We start from the raw sequence: 11,242 nt of genomic DNA on the forward strand, positions 1-11,242 counted from the left end.
AAGGACCAGTCACTGCAGAAGAATATCATGTTTGGTAAAGTGAAGGGTCAGAGAAAAGTTGCTGACTGGTCAAGACCCTCTATGAGATGGACTGGCAGAGTGGCAGCAGCAATGAGCTCAAAAGTAGCAATGATTGTGAGGTTGGCACAGGACTGGGCAGTGTTTAGTCTTGTTGTGAATAGGGTCATGATGAGTCGGTACCAACTCAATGACACTTAACAACAGATGGAGCCAAAGAGTACAAGTTTAAAATCCAGCTCTGCCACTTACTAGTTATGTGATCACGGACCATTTCCTTCACCTGTCTTTGTCTTAATGTCTTCATCATAAGGGGCCCTGGTGGTATTAATAGAAGCTATCTCATTCAATTATTATGATGATTACATGAGATTAAAATTCATAAACCTCTTGGGACACACTTGACACAATTACATACTGTGTTTGTCAAATAAACAGAATTGTGGGTTTAAAAAAATAGCTTTGTCCTCACCCACCCCGCATTGGTCAAGGTGACTGGTCAAAGGCATCAGGGAAGTAAAACAATGCTTACGAGAGCTTGACGAAGCAGAGCAGTCATACCAACCACAGTAGTCAGGGGTAAACCAGTCCTCATAGACACAACTTATGTAAGTGTCTAAAATGTGTAAACTGTGCTACTTTCTCCCTTAAATGTCTCTGGCCTCCAGGACAGGGTTCAGAACGCAGGCAGGAGAACCAAGGAATAAGCATTCAGCAAAGGGGGCGGGGGCGCGCGAGGTATACCATAGGGATCCTGGCAGAAAACATGATACGCTCAGAAGGGCTTTTTAAGAAACTTGTCTAATGAAAGTATCATTTGCAGAAATGTGAGTAAGAGCTTGCAATGCCAACAACCATGCAGTTGAGCTTGGAAATGGATCCCTTCATAGTTGAAACTTGAAATAACTGTAGCTTTAACCCATAGTTTGATTGCAGTCTTATGAGAAACTAAGAGCTAGAGATACCCAGCTGAGTCATGTCCAGATTCCTGCTATTGCAATAGAGACCACCACAGAGACGTAGGCATGACCATGACAGTTCAGGTTTTTCACTTTTTATTGTGAAGTGGTGAAGGTTTACAGAGCGGAGTTGTTTCCCATTCAACAATTCAGACACATTTCGTTTCATCTCATCAGTTGTAATCCCCATAATGTAACAGCTTTTATCCCACTTCCACTCTGTTTCCTGTTAAGATATCTCTTTTCCCAACTTTTCTGAACTTCATCCTTGGGCAAATGCTACCCTTCTGATCTCAAATGGTTGACTATTCTAAGGTGTGTGTAGAAAGCTTCATCTTTCTCCCTGGAAGGGGCCGGTGGATTCAAACTGCTAACCACGCAGTTTTAGTATCCCAACACGTAACCCCTATGCTACCAAGGCACCATTGTGAGAGAGTAGTCTTCCTCTTGTCTTGATCTTTTAGATCTACAAGAAGCAGGCGGAGATCAGCAGTGCAGTCTTCCACCTTGCAGACTCTTAACTTTTTGTGACCTAAAAAAGTGGCTATATCACACAGGCAGGGGCAGATTACCAAGAATCAAGGTTAGCACAGGTTCATTTGTGTTTACTAATCTGTCATGAATGGTTTCACACATGTAAAGCTGTTTACTACAGGTTAATAAATAAGCACAAGTAAGTCTGTGCTTACCTTGCTTACTGGGTACTCTGTCCCTGTCAGGGATTGAACTTTGAAAAGAGGCTTTGATTCTGTAAGAAGGTGCGGTGGGATTGAAAGAGAGAAACACACTAGCCATGCCTAGAAGCAGAACCTTTGAGGTGGTGAAAAAATTTTGAAATTGTTTACAACAGTTTAGTAAGCAAGCACAAGTAAGTCCATGCCTACCTTGCTTACTGACAGTGCATAACACCCACAGATTTATATGTATCCCCCCATGTTGTGGTGGTGGTGAGAACCTCTATCTCACTTTCATTATTTGAAAATGGAGATAACAAATTTCTTAAGTCTTTTGCAAAGATTTAAATGAGTTAGTATATGTAAAGCATTTGGAAATAGGACCTCTTCAAGCTCACCAGCAGCTCCTCAGAAACCCTGTACAGGGCTGCTATGAATCAGAACTGATTCGACGGCACTTAACAACAACAACAACAACCATGTATAGGCACCAACTGGCCACTAAAAAGTAAATGATTGCATACCAAAAAACAAAAACTACCCTACATTTGAACTTGTAACTAAGTACTGTTGACTTGGGACCCCGTATAGTGCTTCCGAGGCTGCAAAACCTTGTGGGAGCAGAAAGTCTCACCTTTCTCTCACAGAGTGCTTGGTGAGTTCAAATTGTCAACCTTGTGGTTTGCAGTCCAGTGTTTATCCTACAGATCTACTGCACTCCTGGCTGCAGACAACAAGGTCAGGGGTTTGAGCCCACCAGCAGTTCCATGGGAGAAAGATGAGGCTTTCTGATCCCGCAAAGATTTGTAGCCTCAGAAACTCTATACAGTGTCACTATGAGTCAGAACCAACTTGACAGCACTTAACAACAACAATAAATTTCTAAAGATAAAAGAGCAAAAATGAAATATACTCTGCTTTTAAATTACAAAACGAAGAAATGAAAGTCCTAAATTCTCCCCTCTCCAATTTCTTATTTTGCTTATTGTCCATTTCCTAAAGAATATCCATTTTCCACAAGGTCATCTCATAACCAGCTGTCAGAGCTCTGGCTGAGTTTCCCCACCTGAAAAAACTTGTAACCTCCTAGGATGAGCTGGAAAGAGTGTTGTTTTTTGTTGTTCCAGCTGTTTGGTAGAATAAGGCCTGGGTGTGAAGGGAGAAGATAAGCACACACAATTTCCTATAACTTTAGCTTCCTAGAGTGAGGGTGGAGAATAGGTACTTGTGTTTCCATGTTCTCCCAAGCCTAGGTGAGCCAGCCGCCTCTCCAGAGGTTATAGTGAGAGCCCAGAAATCTTTGAGAGCCATTGTAGTGGGGTTTCCTTGGTTTGGAGGAAAGGCCTGAAGGTAGAAGGTTAGCGACATCCTGGTCTTCTTTTAGTTGAAATGTAATAGTACTTCCAGAACCTCAAAAGTTGGCATAACCCACTCCCAAGCAGTTTACGGGTCCCACTTTTTCAAAATTAACCAGGACACACAGAAACCATAGCACCAGCTCCACACAGACCAAATTTAGAAACACAACATATTCTAAAGTCCCAAGGCAGTGATATGCCCAGAACTAATGCCTAGACTCTTCCAGACTCACACTGCTAACGCCATCAACAGGCCATGGCAGAAAATCAGTGGTCTCTGAGAGTCAAGAGAAGACCTTAAACTCACCTTACCAGAATGCTCTCAGTCTGTGTCAGCTTGAGGTCCCAACATGTGCACTTAAGCCTCAGTAGGATGCTGCATGAAATAAGTCAGTCATAAAAAAACAACTACTTTATGATCCCATTTATATGAATAGGTAAGTGTACAGAGACTAAAGCTTATCAGTAATTACCTGGGTGGATGTGGGAGACAGGGAGAAAAGAGGGCTCTATATTTAGGGTACATTGAATTTCTGTTAAGGGTGATGGTATAATTTGGGAATGGATGATAGTTGAGTACCATGATGAACATAATGTCATGTAACTTTATGTGTGGAGATGTTGAAATGTCAAATATTTTGTTACATGTATGGTGGTGGTAGTTACGTTCCACGGAACCTGTTCTGACTCACAGCAACCCTTTATAGGGTTTCTAAGTCTGTAAATCTTTGCAGGAGCAGAAGGTCTCATCTTTCTCCCGTGGACCACCTAGTAGATTCTAATTGCTGACGTAGCTGTTAGCAGCCCAACTTGTAACCCGCTACTACCAGAGCTCCCTACATGTGTATTTAGCGCAATTTTTAAAATCATAATTAGCATAAAAGTTCTATTGTGAGGTGAAGTATGGTGTATAAGTTTACCGTGGGGGTTGTTAGGTGCATTGAGTTGGTACTGACTCATAGCAACCCTATGTACAACAGAACAAAACACTGCCTGGTCCTGGCCCAACCTCACAATTGTTGCCACGCTTGAGCCCTTTGATGCTGCCATTTTGCCAATCCATCTCACCGGGGGTCTTCCTCTTTTTCTCTGACCCTCCACCGAAGGCTGTGGTCTTTGATCTTCATCAATAAATATGTTAAGTTCGCTTCACTTTCAGCAAGCAAGGTTGTATCATCTGTGTATCGCAAGTTGTTAATGAGTCTTCCTCCAATCCTGATGGCACGTTTTTCTTCATATAACCTAACTTCTTGAATTATTTGCTCAGCATATAGGTTGAATAAGCATGGTGAAAGAATATAACCTTGTCGCACACCTTTCTTAATTTTAAACCATCCAGTGTTCCCATGTTCTGTTCGAACAACTGCCTCTTGGTCCAGATACAGATTCCTCAGGAGCACAATTAAATGTTCAGGAATACTCATATTTTGCAATGTTGTCCATAGCTTGTCATGATCCACACAGTTGAAAGCCTCTGCACAGTCAATAAAGCACAGGTAAGCTTCGTTCTGGTATTCTCTGCTTTCAACCAAGCTCCATCGGACATCAGCAATGATATCCCTCATTCCACGTCTTCTTCTGAATCCAGCTTGAACCTCTGGAAGTTCTCTGTCAATGTAATCTGAGAAGCTGGATCAATCAGTAGTCAAGAAATCAAACAACGTATTGCATTAGTCAAATCTGCTGCACGAAATCTTTTTAAAGTGTTGAAGAGCAAAGATGTCAGCTTGAGGACTAGGGTGCACCTGACCCAAACCATGATATTTCCAATAACCTCATATGCATGCGGAAGCTAGACAGTGAATAAGGAAGCCTATAGAAGAATTGATGCTTTTGAGTTATGGTGTTGGAGGAAAATATTGAAAGTGCCAGGGGCTGCCAAAAGAACAAACAGATATGTGTTGGAAGAAGTATAGCCAGAGTGCTCCTTGGAAGCCAGGATGGCCAAAGCTAGCCTTTCATACTTTGGACATATTGTCAGGAGGGACCAGTCACTGGAGAAGGATATCATTTTTGTTAAGGTGGAGGGCAAAGAAGAAGAGAAAGACCCCCAGTGAGATGGATTGGCAAAATGGCAGCATCAATGAGCTCAAGCGTGGCAACAATTGTGAGGTTGGGCCAGGACCAGGCAGTGTTTTGTTCTGTTGTATATAGGGACGCTACGAGTCGGTACCAACTCGATGGCACCTAACAATAATAATGTTGGTGGAGTCCTGGTGTGACGCTCTAGGATACGCACTCGACTGCAATGTCGGTTTGAACTACAAAGTCAGCGGTCCAAATCCACCAGCCTTTCCTTGGAAACCCTATACAGGGTCGCTATGAGTCAGAACCAGCTCGAAGACACTTAACAACAGCAACCTTGCTGGTGATGTTCTTCACTAAGCTCTCCTCCCCACGTCAAGATACCAGATACTGTCTACAATAGCTTCCTGGGTCCACGCTCCCTCTAGCGGCATCTCTCTGCATTGCACCTTTGTTATCTCTAGGCTCCATCTGCCTTCCCTGATCTAGAAATTAATAAATATTCTGCCTTTCCTAGTTCCATCCTTAAAAGCATTAAGATATGGACACACTTCCTTTTTATATATAACATATACATCAAGCATTGGTTCTAAGAAGTCAACTTTTCTCCCAAGAAAATCTTATCTCCCCCCCACCACCACTCCGCAGCTCAATCAACAACTTTTTTTTCCTTTCTCACTCACTATAAGATCAAGACCTATATCGTAAATTGATCCTATTGTTGTTGTTCGTTGTCATCGAGTCGGTTCTGACTCATAGCGACCCCATTTCCGAAGAGCAGCTGGTGAACTTGAACCGCCCATCTTTCTGGTGAGCTTGAACCGTCGACATTTTGGTTTAAACCGACCTTGTAATCCGGGGCATTAACACCCAAGTCCATACCTATGTTTCCTTAATTCTCAAGAGTACATCTGATTTCTAAGGACAATGTGTTCCAGGTTCAGATCTTTTTTATTTCTCTCTTATCTTTCATGTTTATAATAATTCCATTGAGGTTTTCTTTCACTTTCACCCATGATGACAGTCAGCAGCAGAACATTGTTTGATCTAGGGCTGGAAGATGAGCCACTCAGGTTGTGTTGTTGTTGTTGTTGTTGTTAAGTTCTATCAAGTTGGTTCTGACTCATAGCGACCCTGTATAGGGTTTCTGAAGAGCAGTTGGTGAATTTGAACTGCCAACCTTGAAGTTCAAACCAATCTTATGGTCCAATGCTTACCCTTTAGTGCCATACCAGGACTTCTGAATTTGTAAGGCACTCAAAATATGACTAAGGAAGAGTTGTCTCTTCAAAGTAGAGTTGATCTTAATGAAGAATGGAGCAGAGCTAGCTGATGGGGCACAATTTAAAATGAGAAGAAAAAACTGCAAACATTAATAATCAGAATGTGGAATGTACAAAACCTGAATCTAGGAAAGCTGGAAGTTGTCAAAAATGAAATGAAACACATAAAGGTCGATATCCTAGGTATTAGTGAGCTGAAATGGACCACTTTTAATCAGACAAGTATATGGTTTACTACACTGGGAACAACAAATTGAAGCAGAATGGCAACGCACTCATTTTCAAAATGAGCATTTCCAGATCTATCTTGAAGTATAAGGTGATAGAATAACATCCATACACCTACAGAGTCCTGGTGTGGCTCTATGGGTTAATATGCTAGACTTAAAAGTTGGTTTGAACCACAAGGTCAGCAGTTCAAGCTCACCAGCTGTTTCTCAGAAACCCTTTTCAGGGTGCTATGAGTCAAAACCAACTCAATGGCACTAACCAACAACAAGGAACCAGTTAATACCACTATTGTTAAATTTTACACACTAACTGTACTTAATGATGATGAGATTGAACAAATCTACCAACTCCTTCCATCTGAAATTGATCAAATATGCAATCAAGATACAGTAGTTGAAAAATATGGTGTTGATGATAGAAACTATGCTGGAGATTACATGATAAAATTTTGAAGGACCAATGACTTATTTATTGCAAACTCCTTTTTTCAACAACATAAAAGATGACTATACACATGGACCTCACCAGCTAGAATACACAGGAGTCAAACTGACTATAGCTGCAGGAAGAAATGATGGAGAAATTCAATATCACCAACCAAAGCAAGGCCAGGGACTAAATGTGAAACAGACCATTAATAGCCCCTATGCAAGTTCAGGCTGAAGCTGAAGAAAATTAAAACAAGCTACAAGAGCCAACATATGACTTTGAGTATATCCCACCTGAATTTGGAAGCCATCTCAAGAACAGATGTAATGAATTAGACACTAATGATTGAAGATCAGAAGAGTTGTAGGATGACATCAAGAACATCAAACATGAAAAAAAGAAAGTTATTAAAAGGACAGGGAAGAAATAGAAGACCAAAATGGATATTAGAAGAGACTCTGAAACTTTCTCTTGAATGTAGAGAAGCTAAAGCAACTGGAAGAAACTATAAAGTAGAAGAACTGAACAGAAAAATTTAAAGGCAGCCCAAGAAGACAAAGTAAAGTATTATAATGAAATATGCTCTCCTTGGAGGCCAAGATGGCCAAACTTCGCCTCTCATACTTTAGACATATTGTCAGGAGGGACCACTCACTGGGGAAGGATATAATGTTTGGTAAGGTAGAGGGTCAGAGAAAAGGAGAAAGACCCCAAGTGAGATGGATTGGCCAAGTGGCAGTATTGATGGACTCAAGCGTGGCAACAGCAGTGAGGTTGGCCCAGGATGGGGCAGTGTTTCGTTCTGCTGTGCATAAGGTCACTATGAGTCGGTACCGACTCGATGGCACCTAACAACAACAACAAGGCTTGGAGTCAGAAAACCAAAAGGAAAGAACATGCTCAGTATTTATAAAGTTGAAGAAAAAGCATGAACCTCGACTTAAAACATTGAAGGATTCTATATACAAAACAGGATGATTCAGGATGCATCAAAAGTAGATGGGGGTGGGGGGGGGAATGTAGATGTAACAATTGGTTGATGTTCAACCACTTCAGCATATGATCGAGAATCGATGGTATTAAAGGAAGAAGTCCAAGCTATACTGATGGCATTTGCAAGAAAACAAGGTTCCAGAATGAACAGAATACACACTGAAATGTTTCAACAAACTGATGCAGCAGAGGAGATGCTCACTAGCCTATGCCAAGAAATATGGGAGACAGTTATCTGGCCAACAGATAGGAAGAGATCTATATGTGTACTCATTCCAAAGAAAGGTGATCTAACAGAATGTGAAAATCATCAAACAGTATCACTAATATCACATGCAAATAAAATTTTGTTAAAGGTCATTCACAAATATTTGCAGCAGCACATCAACTGGGAGTTGCCAGAAATTCCAACCAGATTAAGAAGAAGACACAGAACTAGGGACACCTTGTGACATCAGATAGATCTTGATTGAAAGCAGAGAATACCAGAATTATGTTTATTTGTGCTTTATTGACAATGCAAAGATATTTGACTATGTGGATCATGATACACTATGGATAGCATTGCAAAGAATGGGAATTTCAAAACAGCTTAATCATGCTCATGATGAACCTGTACATAGACCAAGAATCAGTTGTTTGATCAGAACAAGGGGATACTAAATGGTTTAAAATCAGAAAAGGTGTGTGCTCATGAATCTTTTTACCATACTTATTCAATCTTTGTGCCAAGCAAATAATCTAAGAAACTAGATTATATGAAGAAGAACATGGCATCAGGTCTGGAGAAGACTCATTAACAACCTATAATATACAAATGTACAACCTTGCTTACTGGGAGCGAAGAGAGCTTGAAATACTTACTAAAGAAGATTAAAGACAACAATCTTCAGTATGGACTACAATTTTCAACATAAAACAAAAGTCCTCAAAACTGGACAAATAAATAGTATAATGATAAAAGCAGAAAAAATTGAAGTTGTCAAAGACCATTTGATTTGAATCCAGCAGTCTAGAATAGAATATCATTTTACTTGTATCCACAACAACTCTCATGGAAGCATAAGAAGTCTTTTGATTTCTTAAGAAATCAAAAGACTTACATAAATCTGCTGTACAAGACCTCTTTAACGTGTAAAAGAGCAAAGATGTTACTTTGAGGACTAAGGTGCACCTAAGCCAAGCTATGGTATTTTCAATTACCTTATATGCATGTGAAAGTTAGACCATAAATAAGGAAGACTATAGAAGAGCTCTGGTAGCATAGTGGTTTCAAATCGGTCTGCTAACCTCAAGGTCAGCAGTTCGAAACTACCAGTTGTTCCACGGGAAAAAGATGAGGCTTTCTGCTTCTGTAAAGATTTACAGCCTCGGAAACCCTCTGCAGGGTCACTGTGAGTTGGGCTGACTCCATGGTACTTAACAACAACAATAGAGGAACCAATGCATTTGAATTATGGTACTAAAAGTACCACAAACTACCAGAAGAACAAACAAATCTGTCTTGAAAGAAGTACAGCCAGAATGCTCTTTAGAAGAGAGGATGTTGAGACTTCATCTCTCATTCTTTGGCTGTGTTGTCAGGGGGCACTAATCCCTGGAGAAGGACATCATGCTTGGTAAAGCAGAGGGTCAGTGTAAAAAAAGAAGTCCCCAGGCAGATGGGGACAGCAATAGTGGGCTCAAAATAATAATTGTGAGGAAGGCACAGGGCCAGGCAGTGTTTTGTTCTGTTGTGTGTAGGGTCACCATGAGTTGGAAAGGACTTGAAGGCACTTAATCACATCTTTCCTGTTTGTAATAATTCCACTGAGTATTCCTCTACTTTTGCCCATGTTGATTTTTCTGCTACATAAGAAAAGGGATCTTATGCCTTTTTTTCTGTTTGCTTATGAAGTCCACTGGGAGTCCTGGTGTGGTGTTGTGGGTTAATGTGACAGACTGCAAAGCCCGTTTGAACTGCAAGATCGGCAGTTCAAGCTCACCAGCAGCTCTTCGGAAACCCTATACAGGGTTGCTATGGGTCGAAACTAACTAGACGGCACTTAACAACAACAACAGTGAAGTCCACCATTCCACCATGATATTCCAACAGCCTGAAATCCACAACCCTGGCCAGGGTTTGTTAAATGCACAACCCAAAGCCAGTTTGAGACTACATGCTCAGGAAGATTTCCCAGAGCTTGCAGACAGCCACAAATAAAATCCCTCCCCCAGCAAAATGGATTGGCCAAGTGGCAGTATCAATGGACTCCAGAGTGGCAACAATAATGAGGCTGGCCCAGGATCGGGCAGTGTTTCGTTCTGCTGTGTATAGGGTCGCTATGAGTCGGTACTGACTCTATGGCACCTAACAACAACGACATAAGTCAGGACAGACTTAAAGTCACTTAACAACAATTGTATCCCTAGAGGCAATTCAAAACAAAGGGAAGAATGAAATCTGGAACCACCAGCCTAGCATCACCTGCTAAAGATGAGCATAAATAATCTTAGGCCAACACGTCAGTTTTGTGCTCCATATCCACATGGAACTGGGGTAGTTTCATTCTACTCTCAGCTGCATCTATAAAGCTGTAGGTCATAGTTCCCTTCAGAGCTTTTGCCTGTGAAAACCGTTATACTAATGCATGTCTGCCTTGAGCATTAAGCTCATTTAAGATGGGAGCAAATTGACAGCAGCAACTCAAAAGATTAGATAAGAACATTGTTGTTGTTAAATGCCATGAGGTCTGACTCATAGTGACCTTGTGTAAGGTTTCAGAGGAGTGGCTGGTGGGTTTGAATCTCCACCTTGCAGTTCAAACTCACCTTATGGTCCAGCACCACACCAGGACTCCAGATACGAACCTTGTTGTTGTTGTTAAGTGCCGTTGAGTTGGTTCTGACTCATAGTGACCCTGTATAGGGTTCCCAAGGAGCATCTGGTGAGTTTTAACTGCCACCCTTGTAATTCAAACCGATCTTGCTGTCCAGTGCTTTATCCCACAGTGCAACTTATAAGGCAGTCAGTTTACTTTAATCGGGGAGGACCAATTCAGAAAAGGAAGGTGAGAATGTTTGTATGACTCAAAGCAAGTAATCAATGTCACTGAATTATACGGGTAGAAACTTGAATTGGTGTATGTTTTGCTTTGTATGTTCTCAACAACAGCAACATTTAAAAAAGAAAAAGAAAAACCTTTGTACTTGGCCCCCCACAACCAAGGCCAGTGTTTGAGTTTACCATCAAGACTCCAGGGTAGGACAGATTACCCAAAGGTAAGCACAGG

The sequence above is a fragment of the Chrysochloris asiatica genome, unplaced genomic scaffold (genome assembly GCF_000296735.1).
Source record: "Chrysochloris asiatica unplaced genomic scaffold, ChrAsi1.0 scaffold00138, whole genome shotgun sequence".
Taxonomy (NCBI): Eukaryota; Metazoa; Chordata; class Mammalia; order Afrosoricida; family Chrysochloridae; genus Chrysochloris; species Chrysochloris asiatica.